General features: G+C 42.5%; 1 long non-coding RNA gene and 1 pseudogene across 1 annotated transcript; one reads left to right on the plus strand and one right to left on the minus strand.

The window, feature by feature from the left end:
• LOC139025360 (uncharacterized) lies at nucleotides 1-1,736 on the minus strand. Its single transcript, XR_011476942.1, has 2 exons — nucleotides 186-1,736; nucleotides 1-153 (listed from the first exon to the last, which is right to left on the minus strand). It is a non-coding gene; the product is annotated as an uncharacterized lncRNA (long non-coding RNA).
• A 4,233-nt stretch (nucleotides 1,737-5,969) lies between these two features.
• On the plus strand, nucleotides 5,970-8,509 carry LOC112074260 (OX-2 membrane glycoprotein-like; annotated as a pseudogene).
• The last annotated feature ends 546 nt before the right edge of the window (nucleotides 8,510-9,055 follow it).

Here is a 9,055-nt window from a genome sequence, read left to right on the forward strand (position 1 = left end):
TTGTTTTTAACATTTTATTTATAAAAGTAGAAAACAAAAACACACACAACAACGTACCTTACAACATTCTGTATCTTACAGCATTTGATAAAAAAAGTTAAGAATTAAGAAAACCACCCACACACACCATGAAAGTACCTAACATTTGATTTACTTAAAAAAAGTGAAGAATAAAAACCACACACAAGTCTAGTTTGGATTCATCATGTTTCATCATTAACCAACTACAAAACATATTTACATACAGACTGTATTTAAGTATAAAATAACCAGCAGGCCTATGTGTCAGCCATTCAGTCCACTATTCAGTACCCACAATGTCTATGGATAGAAACGGTCTCTGAACCACACAGATGTGTGTGAGACAGTATAGTAGTCTCACAACCCTCTAAAATGTTTATAAGATAACAAAGTAAAAACGGTCAAGTGTTGACAGCTATGGTCTAAAACAAACATAACTGACCAGAGTGTTTGAAATACAGTACCATTAAAGTGATCATTACACTTTTATTTAATCCATTTTAGAATATTTCCAAAGGCTGAGCCTAATATAGTGTATAAGAGGTCATACAAGAAGTTTTGTAGTGAGTCATATGTTGATGAGGTAAATAATATTTGCTGGTCTTTGATGTGTAATGAGGAGCAACCAGACACTGCACTTGACACATTTAGGAAATTTCTTATTCCAGTTACTAATTAGCACGTACCCATTAAGAAAATGACTGTAAAAACTGTTAAATCCCTGTGGATTGCTGAGGAATTGAAAAAAATGTATGGGTGAGAGGGATGAGGCAAAAGGTATTGCAATTAATCTGGCAGCCCAACTGATTGGCAAACGTACTGCAAATTAAGAAATCATGACTAAATGAAATAAAACTACACTATGAAACAAAAACAAATTGACAACAGACTTTCAGCACGCTTATAGGGAAGGACACTCAACAAGCACAGCACTGACACAATTGAATGATGATTGGGGTAGCTGTTTGTGTAAAGCCAGTGTGTCTATGTATGCGGATGACTCAACACTATACGTCAGCTACTACAGTGATGAAATGACTACAACACTTAACAAAGAGCTGCAGTTAGATTCAGAATGGGTGGCAAGGAATAAGTTAGTCCTAAAGGTTTCTAAAACTAAAAGCATTGTATTTGGGACAAATCATTCACTAAACCCTAAACCTCAACTATATCTCAAAATGAATGATGTTTAAATGGACCAAGTTGAGGTGACTAAAATGCTAGGAGTAACCCTGGATTGTAAACTGTCATGGTCAAAACATATTGATACAACAGTAGCTAAGATGGGGAGAAGTCTGTCCATAATAAAGCACTGCTCTGCCTTCTTAACCAGACTATCAACAAGGCAGGTCCTACAGGCCATAGTTTTGTCGCATCTGTACTTATTTTCAGTAGTGTGGTCAGGTGCCACAATTGTAGTTGGCTCAGAACAGGGCAGCACGGCTGGCCCTTAAAAATACACAGAGAGCTAACATTAATGACATGCATGTAAATCTCTCATGGCTCAAAGTGGAGGAGAGATTTACTTCATCACTACATGTTTTTGTAAGAAGTGTTGACAAGCTGAATGTACCAAGCTGTCTGTTTAAAATACTTGCACACAGCTCGGACACCCATGCATACCCCACAAGACATGCCACCAGAGGTCTTTTTTCAGTCCCCAAGTCCAAAACAGATTATGGGAGGTGCACAGTACTACATAGAGCCATGACTACATGGAATAGACTAGCATTATAGACTAGTTCTCTACTCCCCCTTTTGACCATTCTGAGTACTACACCACTACATATTGTATACAGGGAATCCAGAAAAGTATTCAGACTTCAACTTTTTCCAACATTTTGTTACGTTACAACCTATTCTCAAAATTGATTTAAGCGTTTTTTCACTCATCAATCTACCACACAATACCGCATAATAACAAAGCATAGACAGTTTTCAGAATTGTTTGCAAATTTATAAATAAAAATGAAATATTACATTTATATACTACAGTACTTTGTTGAAGCACCTTTGCAGCGATTACAGCCTTGAGTCTTCTTTGGTATGACGCTACAAGCTTGGCACAACCTGTATTTGGGTAGTTTCCTCCCATTCTTCTCTGCAGATCCTCTCAAGCTCTGTCAGGGTGATGGGGAGCGTTGCTGCACAGCTATTTTTCAGGTCTCTCCAGAGATGTTTTGATTGGGTTCAAGTCCGGGCTATGGCTGGGCCACTTAAGACATTCAGAGACTTGTCCCAAAGCTTGTTCCTGCATTGTCTTGGCCTGTGTGCTTAGGGTCGTTGTCCCGTTGGAAGGTAAACCTTCACCCCAGTCTGAGGTCCTAGCACTCTGGAGCAGGTTTTCATCAAGGATCTCTGTGCTTTGCTCCGTTCATCTTTCCCTCGACCCTGACTAATCGACCAGTCCATGCCGCTGAAAAACATCCCGACAGCATGATGCTGCCACCACCATGCTTCACCGTAGGGATGGTGCCAAGATATCGTCATAGTTCCTCAGAAGTGACGCTTGGCATTCAGGCCAAAAAAGTTTCAATCTTGGTTTCATCAGACCAGAGAATCTTGTTTCTCATGGTCTTGAGAGTCCATTAGATGCCTTTTGGCAAACTCCAATTGAACTTTCATGTGTTTTATACTGAGGCTTCCGTATGGCCACTCTTACCATAAAGGCCTGGATTGGTAGAGTGCTGCAGAGATGGTTGTCCTTCTGGAAGGTTCTTCCCAATTTCCACAGAGGAACTCTGGAGCTCTGTCAGTGACCATCAGGTTCTTGGTCACCTCCCTGACCAAGGCCCTTTTCCCCTGATTGTTTCAGTTTGGCCGGGCGGTCACCTCTAAATCAAATCAAATCAAATTTTATTAGTCACATACACATGGTTAGCAGATGTTAATGGAGTGTAGCGAAATGCTTGTGCTTCTAGTTCCGACAATGCAGTAATAACAACAAAGTAATCTAACCTAACAATTCCACAACTACTACCTTATACACACACAAGTGTTAAAGGGATAAAGAATATGTAACATAAAGATATATGAATGAGTGGTGGTACAGAACGGCAATAGGCAAAGATGCAGTAGATGGTATAGAGTACGGTATAATACATATGAGATGAGTACTGTAGGGTATGTAAACATAAAGTGGCATAGTTTAAAGTGGCTAGTGTACATGTATTACATAAAGATGGCAAGATGCAGTAGATGATATAGAGTACAGTATATACATATGAGATGGGTAATGTAGGGTATGTAAAACATTATATTAAGTGGCATTGTTTAAAGTGGCTAGTGGTACATTTTTTACATAATTTCCATCAATTACCATTTTTAAAGTGGCTGGAGTTGAGTCAGTATGTTGGGCAGCGGCCGCTAAATGTTAGTGGTGGCTGTTTAACAGTCTGATGGCCTTGAGATAGAAGCTGTTTTTCAGTCTCTCGGTCCCTGCTTTGATGCACCTGTACTGACCTCCCTTCTGGATGATAGCGGGGTGAACAGGCAGTGGGCTTGGGTGGTTGTTGTCCTTGATGATCTTTATGGCCTTCCTGTGACATCGGGTGGTGTAGGTGTCCTGGAGGGCAGGTGGTTTGCCCCCGGTGATGCGTTCTGCAGACCTCACTACCCTCTGGAGAGCCTTACGGTTGTGGCGGAGCAGTTGCCGTACCAGGCGGTGATACAGCCCGACAGGATGCTCTCGATTGTGCATCTGTAGAAGTTTGTGAGTGCTTTTTGGTGACAAGCCGAATTTCTTCAGCTCCTTGAGGTTGAAGAGGCGCTGCTGCGCCGTTCTTCACAACGCTGTCTGTGTGGGTGGACCAATTCAGTTTGTCCGTGATGTGTACACCGAGGACTTAAAAACTTTCCACCTTCTCCACTACTGACCCGTCGATGTGGATAGGGGGGTGCTCCCTCTGCTGTTTCCTGAAGTCACAAAAGACTCTAGGAAGAGTCTTGATGGTTCCAAACTCCTCCCATTTAAGAATGATGGAGGCCACTGTGTTCTTGGACCTTCAATGCTGCAGATATTTTTTGGAACTCTTCCCAGGATCTGTGCCTCAACACAATCCTGTCTCAGAGCTCTACGGCAATTCCTTCGACCTTATAGCTTGGTTTTTGCTCTGATATGCACTGTCAACTGTGGGACCTTTATATAAGACAGGTGTGTGCCTTTCCAAATCATGTCCAAATCAATTTAATTTACGCACAGGTGGACTCCAATCAAGTTGTAGAAACATCTCAAGGTTGATCAATGGAAACAGGATGCACCTGAGCTCAATTTCGAGTCTTCATAGCTAAGGGTTTGAAATACTTATGTAAATAAGGTATTTCTGTTTTTTATTTGTATTCGTCATTATGGGGTATATTGTGTGTAAACTGATGAAGTTTTTTTGAAAAAAACGATTCAATTTTAGAACAAGGCTGTAGCGTAACAAAATGTGAAAAAGTTCAAGGGGTCTGAATACTTTCCTAATGCACTGTATATACTGTAACACTTTCTATGAATCCCATATGCATGTGCATTATACATGTACTCATAATGTACTATGATAGGTTAATAATGCAGTATAACGCATAGTTATAGACACACATAAAGACTCATTAAGTCTCTTAATTCAGTACACCAATACTCCTAATGCATTATAATTCTAAACCATAATGACTTATAATATACAGCAACATAGTGCTTCATAACTGCTGGTCACTTTGTCCCTCAAGGATCATACAGCATTAAATGACGTCAGTGTGATGCATTTTTAATGTTTTTTTTTGTCAATGAGCAGCACATCATCTTTCTCATGGTGTGTTATAGCATTACTTATTAGCCACTATATCAGGGGTACTCAACTACTATTTGAGAAGGTCCAGTCACACAACTTTCCGAGGTGACAAAGGTACGGATGGATATTGTAATATATAGTAATAAACCCCAACCTCACAAAACCCATGCCACCCCAAACTGTTCACAGCCCTCTTGTTGGTAGAGAGAACATTTTTGCCAGTTTTTAAGCTAATTTCCTGCAATTCTACACATTTTTGCCGTGTCCTTATGTGTGTTTCATATGATGCTGTAACCTGAATGATTCAACAAAATGTCGGGCCCTTGGGGGTCGAGGCCCCTGGTTACTTAATCTGGCCATGACAACTACAAGATGTAGAAAAGCTGGTTAGCCTAACTTACCTATCTAGCTGACTTGGGCTAGTAGTTGATTCAACTGGATATTTCTGACAGGTTAGAAAGAGCTCTGTCAGGGAATGACATAAGGAAAAACGTCCGTTCACTACAAACATTTTGAAATTGCACCTCGTTGATTCTACTATTTGCAGCAATCAACAGGCAGTAAAGTTGAACGCCTGACTGAGTTCCTAAAAAGATCTTGGGACCCGCGTTCCGTATTGACCCTGTTCTAGGTGTTGGTTCCGGACCGCGGTCCGTAATTGACCCTGTTCTTGGTGTGGTTCCGGACCGCGGTCCGTATTGACCCTGTTCTAGGTTGTGATCCGGACCGCGGTCCATATTGACCCTGTTCTAGGTGTGGTTCCGGACCGCGGTCCGTATTGACCCTGTTCTTGTTGTGGATCCGGACCGCGGTCCGTATTGACCCTGTTCTAGGTGTGGTTCCGGACCGCGGTCCGTATTGACCCTGTTCTTGGTGTGGTTCCGGACCGCGGTCCGTATTGACCCTGTTTCTAGGTGTGGTTCCGGACGCGGTCCGTATTGACCCTGTTCTTGTTGTGGATCCGGACCGCGGTCCGTATTGACCCTGTTCTTGGGTGGTTCCGGACCGTGGTCCGTATTGACCCTGTTCTAGGTGTGCGTTCCGGACCGGGCGTCCGTATTGACCTGTTCTAAGGTGTGGTTCCGGACCGCGTTCCGTATTGACCCTGTTCTTGGTGTGGTTCCGGACCGCGGTCCGTATTACCCTGTTTTGGTGTGGTTCCGGACCGCGGTCTGTATGACCCTGTTCTTGGTTGGTTCCGGACGCGGTCCGTATTGACCCTGTTCTTGGTGTGGATCCGGACCGCGGTCCGTATTGACCCTGTTCTAGGTGTGGTTCCGGACCGGGTCCGTATTGACCCTGTTCTAGGTGTGGTTCGGACACGCGTCTATTGACCCTGTTCTAGGTGTGGTTCCGGACCGCGGTCCGTATTGACCCTGTCTTGTTATGGATCCGGACCGCGGTCCGTATTGACCTGTTCTTGGTGTGGTTCCGACGCGTCTGTATTGACCATGTACTAGGTGTGGTTCCGGACCGCGGTCCGTATTGACCCTGTTCTAGGTGTGGTTCCGGACCGCGGTCCGTATTGACCCTGTTCTTTGGTGTGGTCCGGACCGGTCCGTATTGACCCTGTTCTTTGGTGTGATCCGGACCGCGGTCCGTATTGACCCTGTTCTAGGTGTGGTTCCGGACCGCGTCCGTATTGGACCCTGTTCTAGGTGTGGTTCCGGAACGCGGTCCGTATTGACCCTGTTCTAGGTGCTGGTTCTGGATCGGGTCCATATTGACCCTGTTCTAGTGTCGCCAGTTGAGTATGGCTGCAGTATAAAGTAATCTTGACTGCTTTAGGTGAAGTGATGAAATACCTCATAATAAAGTGATTGCGTGCTTTCAGTAAAGTGAAACTTTCTGCACATTTCATGATGACATCACAAACATGTTTCATTCTGTCTCACTCTTCTTTATTCAAACAGTTGCATAACACTACATAACACATCACAACACTACATAACACAACGCACACAAAATAACACTACAATACACTACGCAACACAAATTGCCTCAAAGTCATAAAATTTGGCAATTTGGCGCTCCTGCACATTGTATTAACAGAAATTGTCAAAAAAAGACAAATGCAAAGCCAGTGCAGACAAAATCTATGAATATATATTAAAAATATGGCTTTTAGCTGACGCTTTTCTCCAAGCGACTTTACATTTTTTTATAATTTGGGAATCAAACCCACAACACACCATGCTCCTACCAACTGAGTGTGTGTGTGTGTGTGTGTGTGTGTGTTGTGTGTGTGTGTGTGTGTGTGTGTGTGTGTGTTGTGTGTGTGTGTGTGTGTGTGTGTGTGTGTGTGTGTGTGTGTGTGGTGTGTGTGTGTGTGTGTGTGTGTGTGTGTGTGTGTGTGTGTGTGGAGAGAGTTTGTAATGTAGTAAGTACTAAGTAGGTGTGTTAAACTGTCTTCATGCAGGGCTCTCTCAGCTGGTGAGAACACAGCAGGTTTGTCACAGCAACCCTGGGAGAAGATGCAGTCTTAAACTGTGAGCTCATGACACCCAAAGACGTGCGTCAAGTCACCTGGCAGAAAGAGACAACTGGGCCGAATGGAAATATGGCCACCTACAGCAAACGCGGTTCTTCATGTAACCCCACTTTTTCAGGGGAAGTGGAGTTGAAGAAGAGGACTGCAGAACTGCTCTATCGTTATCAGAGGAGTGTCAAGAGGAGATGAGTCCTGCTACAAGTGTCTGTTTAACGCCTATCCAGATGGACCTATCAGTGGAAGGACCTGTCTCAAAGTCAATGGTAAAATCTGATAACATAATGTACTGTAAATGATTGAACCCAGAACAACTTCTTCAGAACTTCAGGCAGCCATTTTAACAGATCATACATCGATGTCTTGCAACCATTCATCAAAATGAAATCATTTACTAAATCATGTAAATGGATTCATTGTGGTCTCACTGTGAACTGTGTCTCTTGTTGTTTTATAGAGCTGTATGGACCTCACTCCTCATCACACAAACCACACACAGTCACACCACTCTGTCCTGTTCTGCTACTGGACGACCTGTTCTATAGTTAACCTGGGAAGACACAGAAATCTAGAAAATTCTACAATGGCCAATGTCACCCATCTCAAATGGAACTGTCACTGTCACCATAACTTCCACGCTGGCAGCATTCCGTCTACCTGACAAAGACACCAGGGTTGGCTGTGTTGGTGTCAACTGTTCTCTGGAGGTGTCACCAAGAACGTATCCATGGTTATTCCAGCTAGAACTCAAGCTTCATTTCCTGTGAGAAATGGTTCTGTACATGCCTACAGTAACAATCAGCATGCTGGTGTCATTCTGAAGTACTGTCTCTGTATGTTCTGTGCTAGGTGTACCTGAGGTCACTGATGGTGACAGGATCAGTGGTAAAGTCCTTAATCTAATGACCACAACTAATCTCTGACACTTTTATCTGTGAATTGTACCATTCTCATCTTGTCATCTTTCACAGTTAAGCCAACAAGGATTGGTGGCAGTGATGGGTTCACTGTGTCTCATTGCTGTGTGCTGTGGAGCTGTGGTACTGTGCTGCAAACAGAGAAATAAAATGAGAAGGTAAGTTTTTACTGTTCAGATGACAAAGAGAAAATACTGTATTCATTTGACATTCTTTTTGGTAAGTTTGAAATCATCTTTAGCCCAAATCCCACAGCCAATGAGAGAGAACAGAAGAAACCATCAACACTCAACCTCAACATGATGATCCTGAAAATATTTGTATGATTTTAAGTAAAGCAGTGTTTGTACTTACTGTAGGTAAGAAATAGATTAAGAACATTGAATTGTTTTTCAGCATCAAATGTCCTCCCTGGAGAATATGTAACTAAATACCACAAAGCAGTTATATCACTACACTATTACAACAGATGATTTGACTCTTATCAGTATCATTGATGTTAATGTCTTTCAGGACCACAACAATATCCAGTACATTCTAATTGTATTAGTACACCTTATTGGCATCCTGGTAGAGTGATAGTCATGGTGACTACATACATGCAAATGAGTTGCATTTGTTGCATTGCTGCATTGTTGTTCCAGTAATGTTATTTGTATTTTTTAGGGATCCCCATTAGCTGCTACTCTTCCTGGGGTCCAAACATATTGAAGCACATACCATTACATATAAAACTAAAGACAAAACACTACATCATATAACATTATTACACTACTACATCTCTACAATACAACATGTGTAATACCACCATACAACAATATCAACAATGTATGCGTATGCATGTGTCTGTACCTTTG

The sequence above is a fragment of the Salvelinus sp. IW2-2015 genome, unplaced genomic scaffold, assembly GCF_002910315.2.
Source record: "Salvelinus sp. IW2-2015 unplaced genomic scaffold, ASM291031v2 Un_scaffold2551, whole genome shotgun sequence".
NCBI lineage: Eukaryota > Metazoa > Chordata > Actinopteri > Salmoniformes > Salmonidae > Salvelinus > Salvelinus sp. IW2-2015.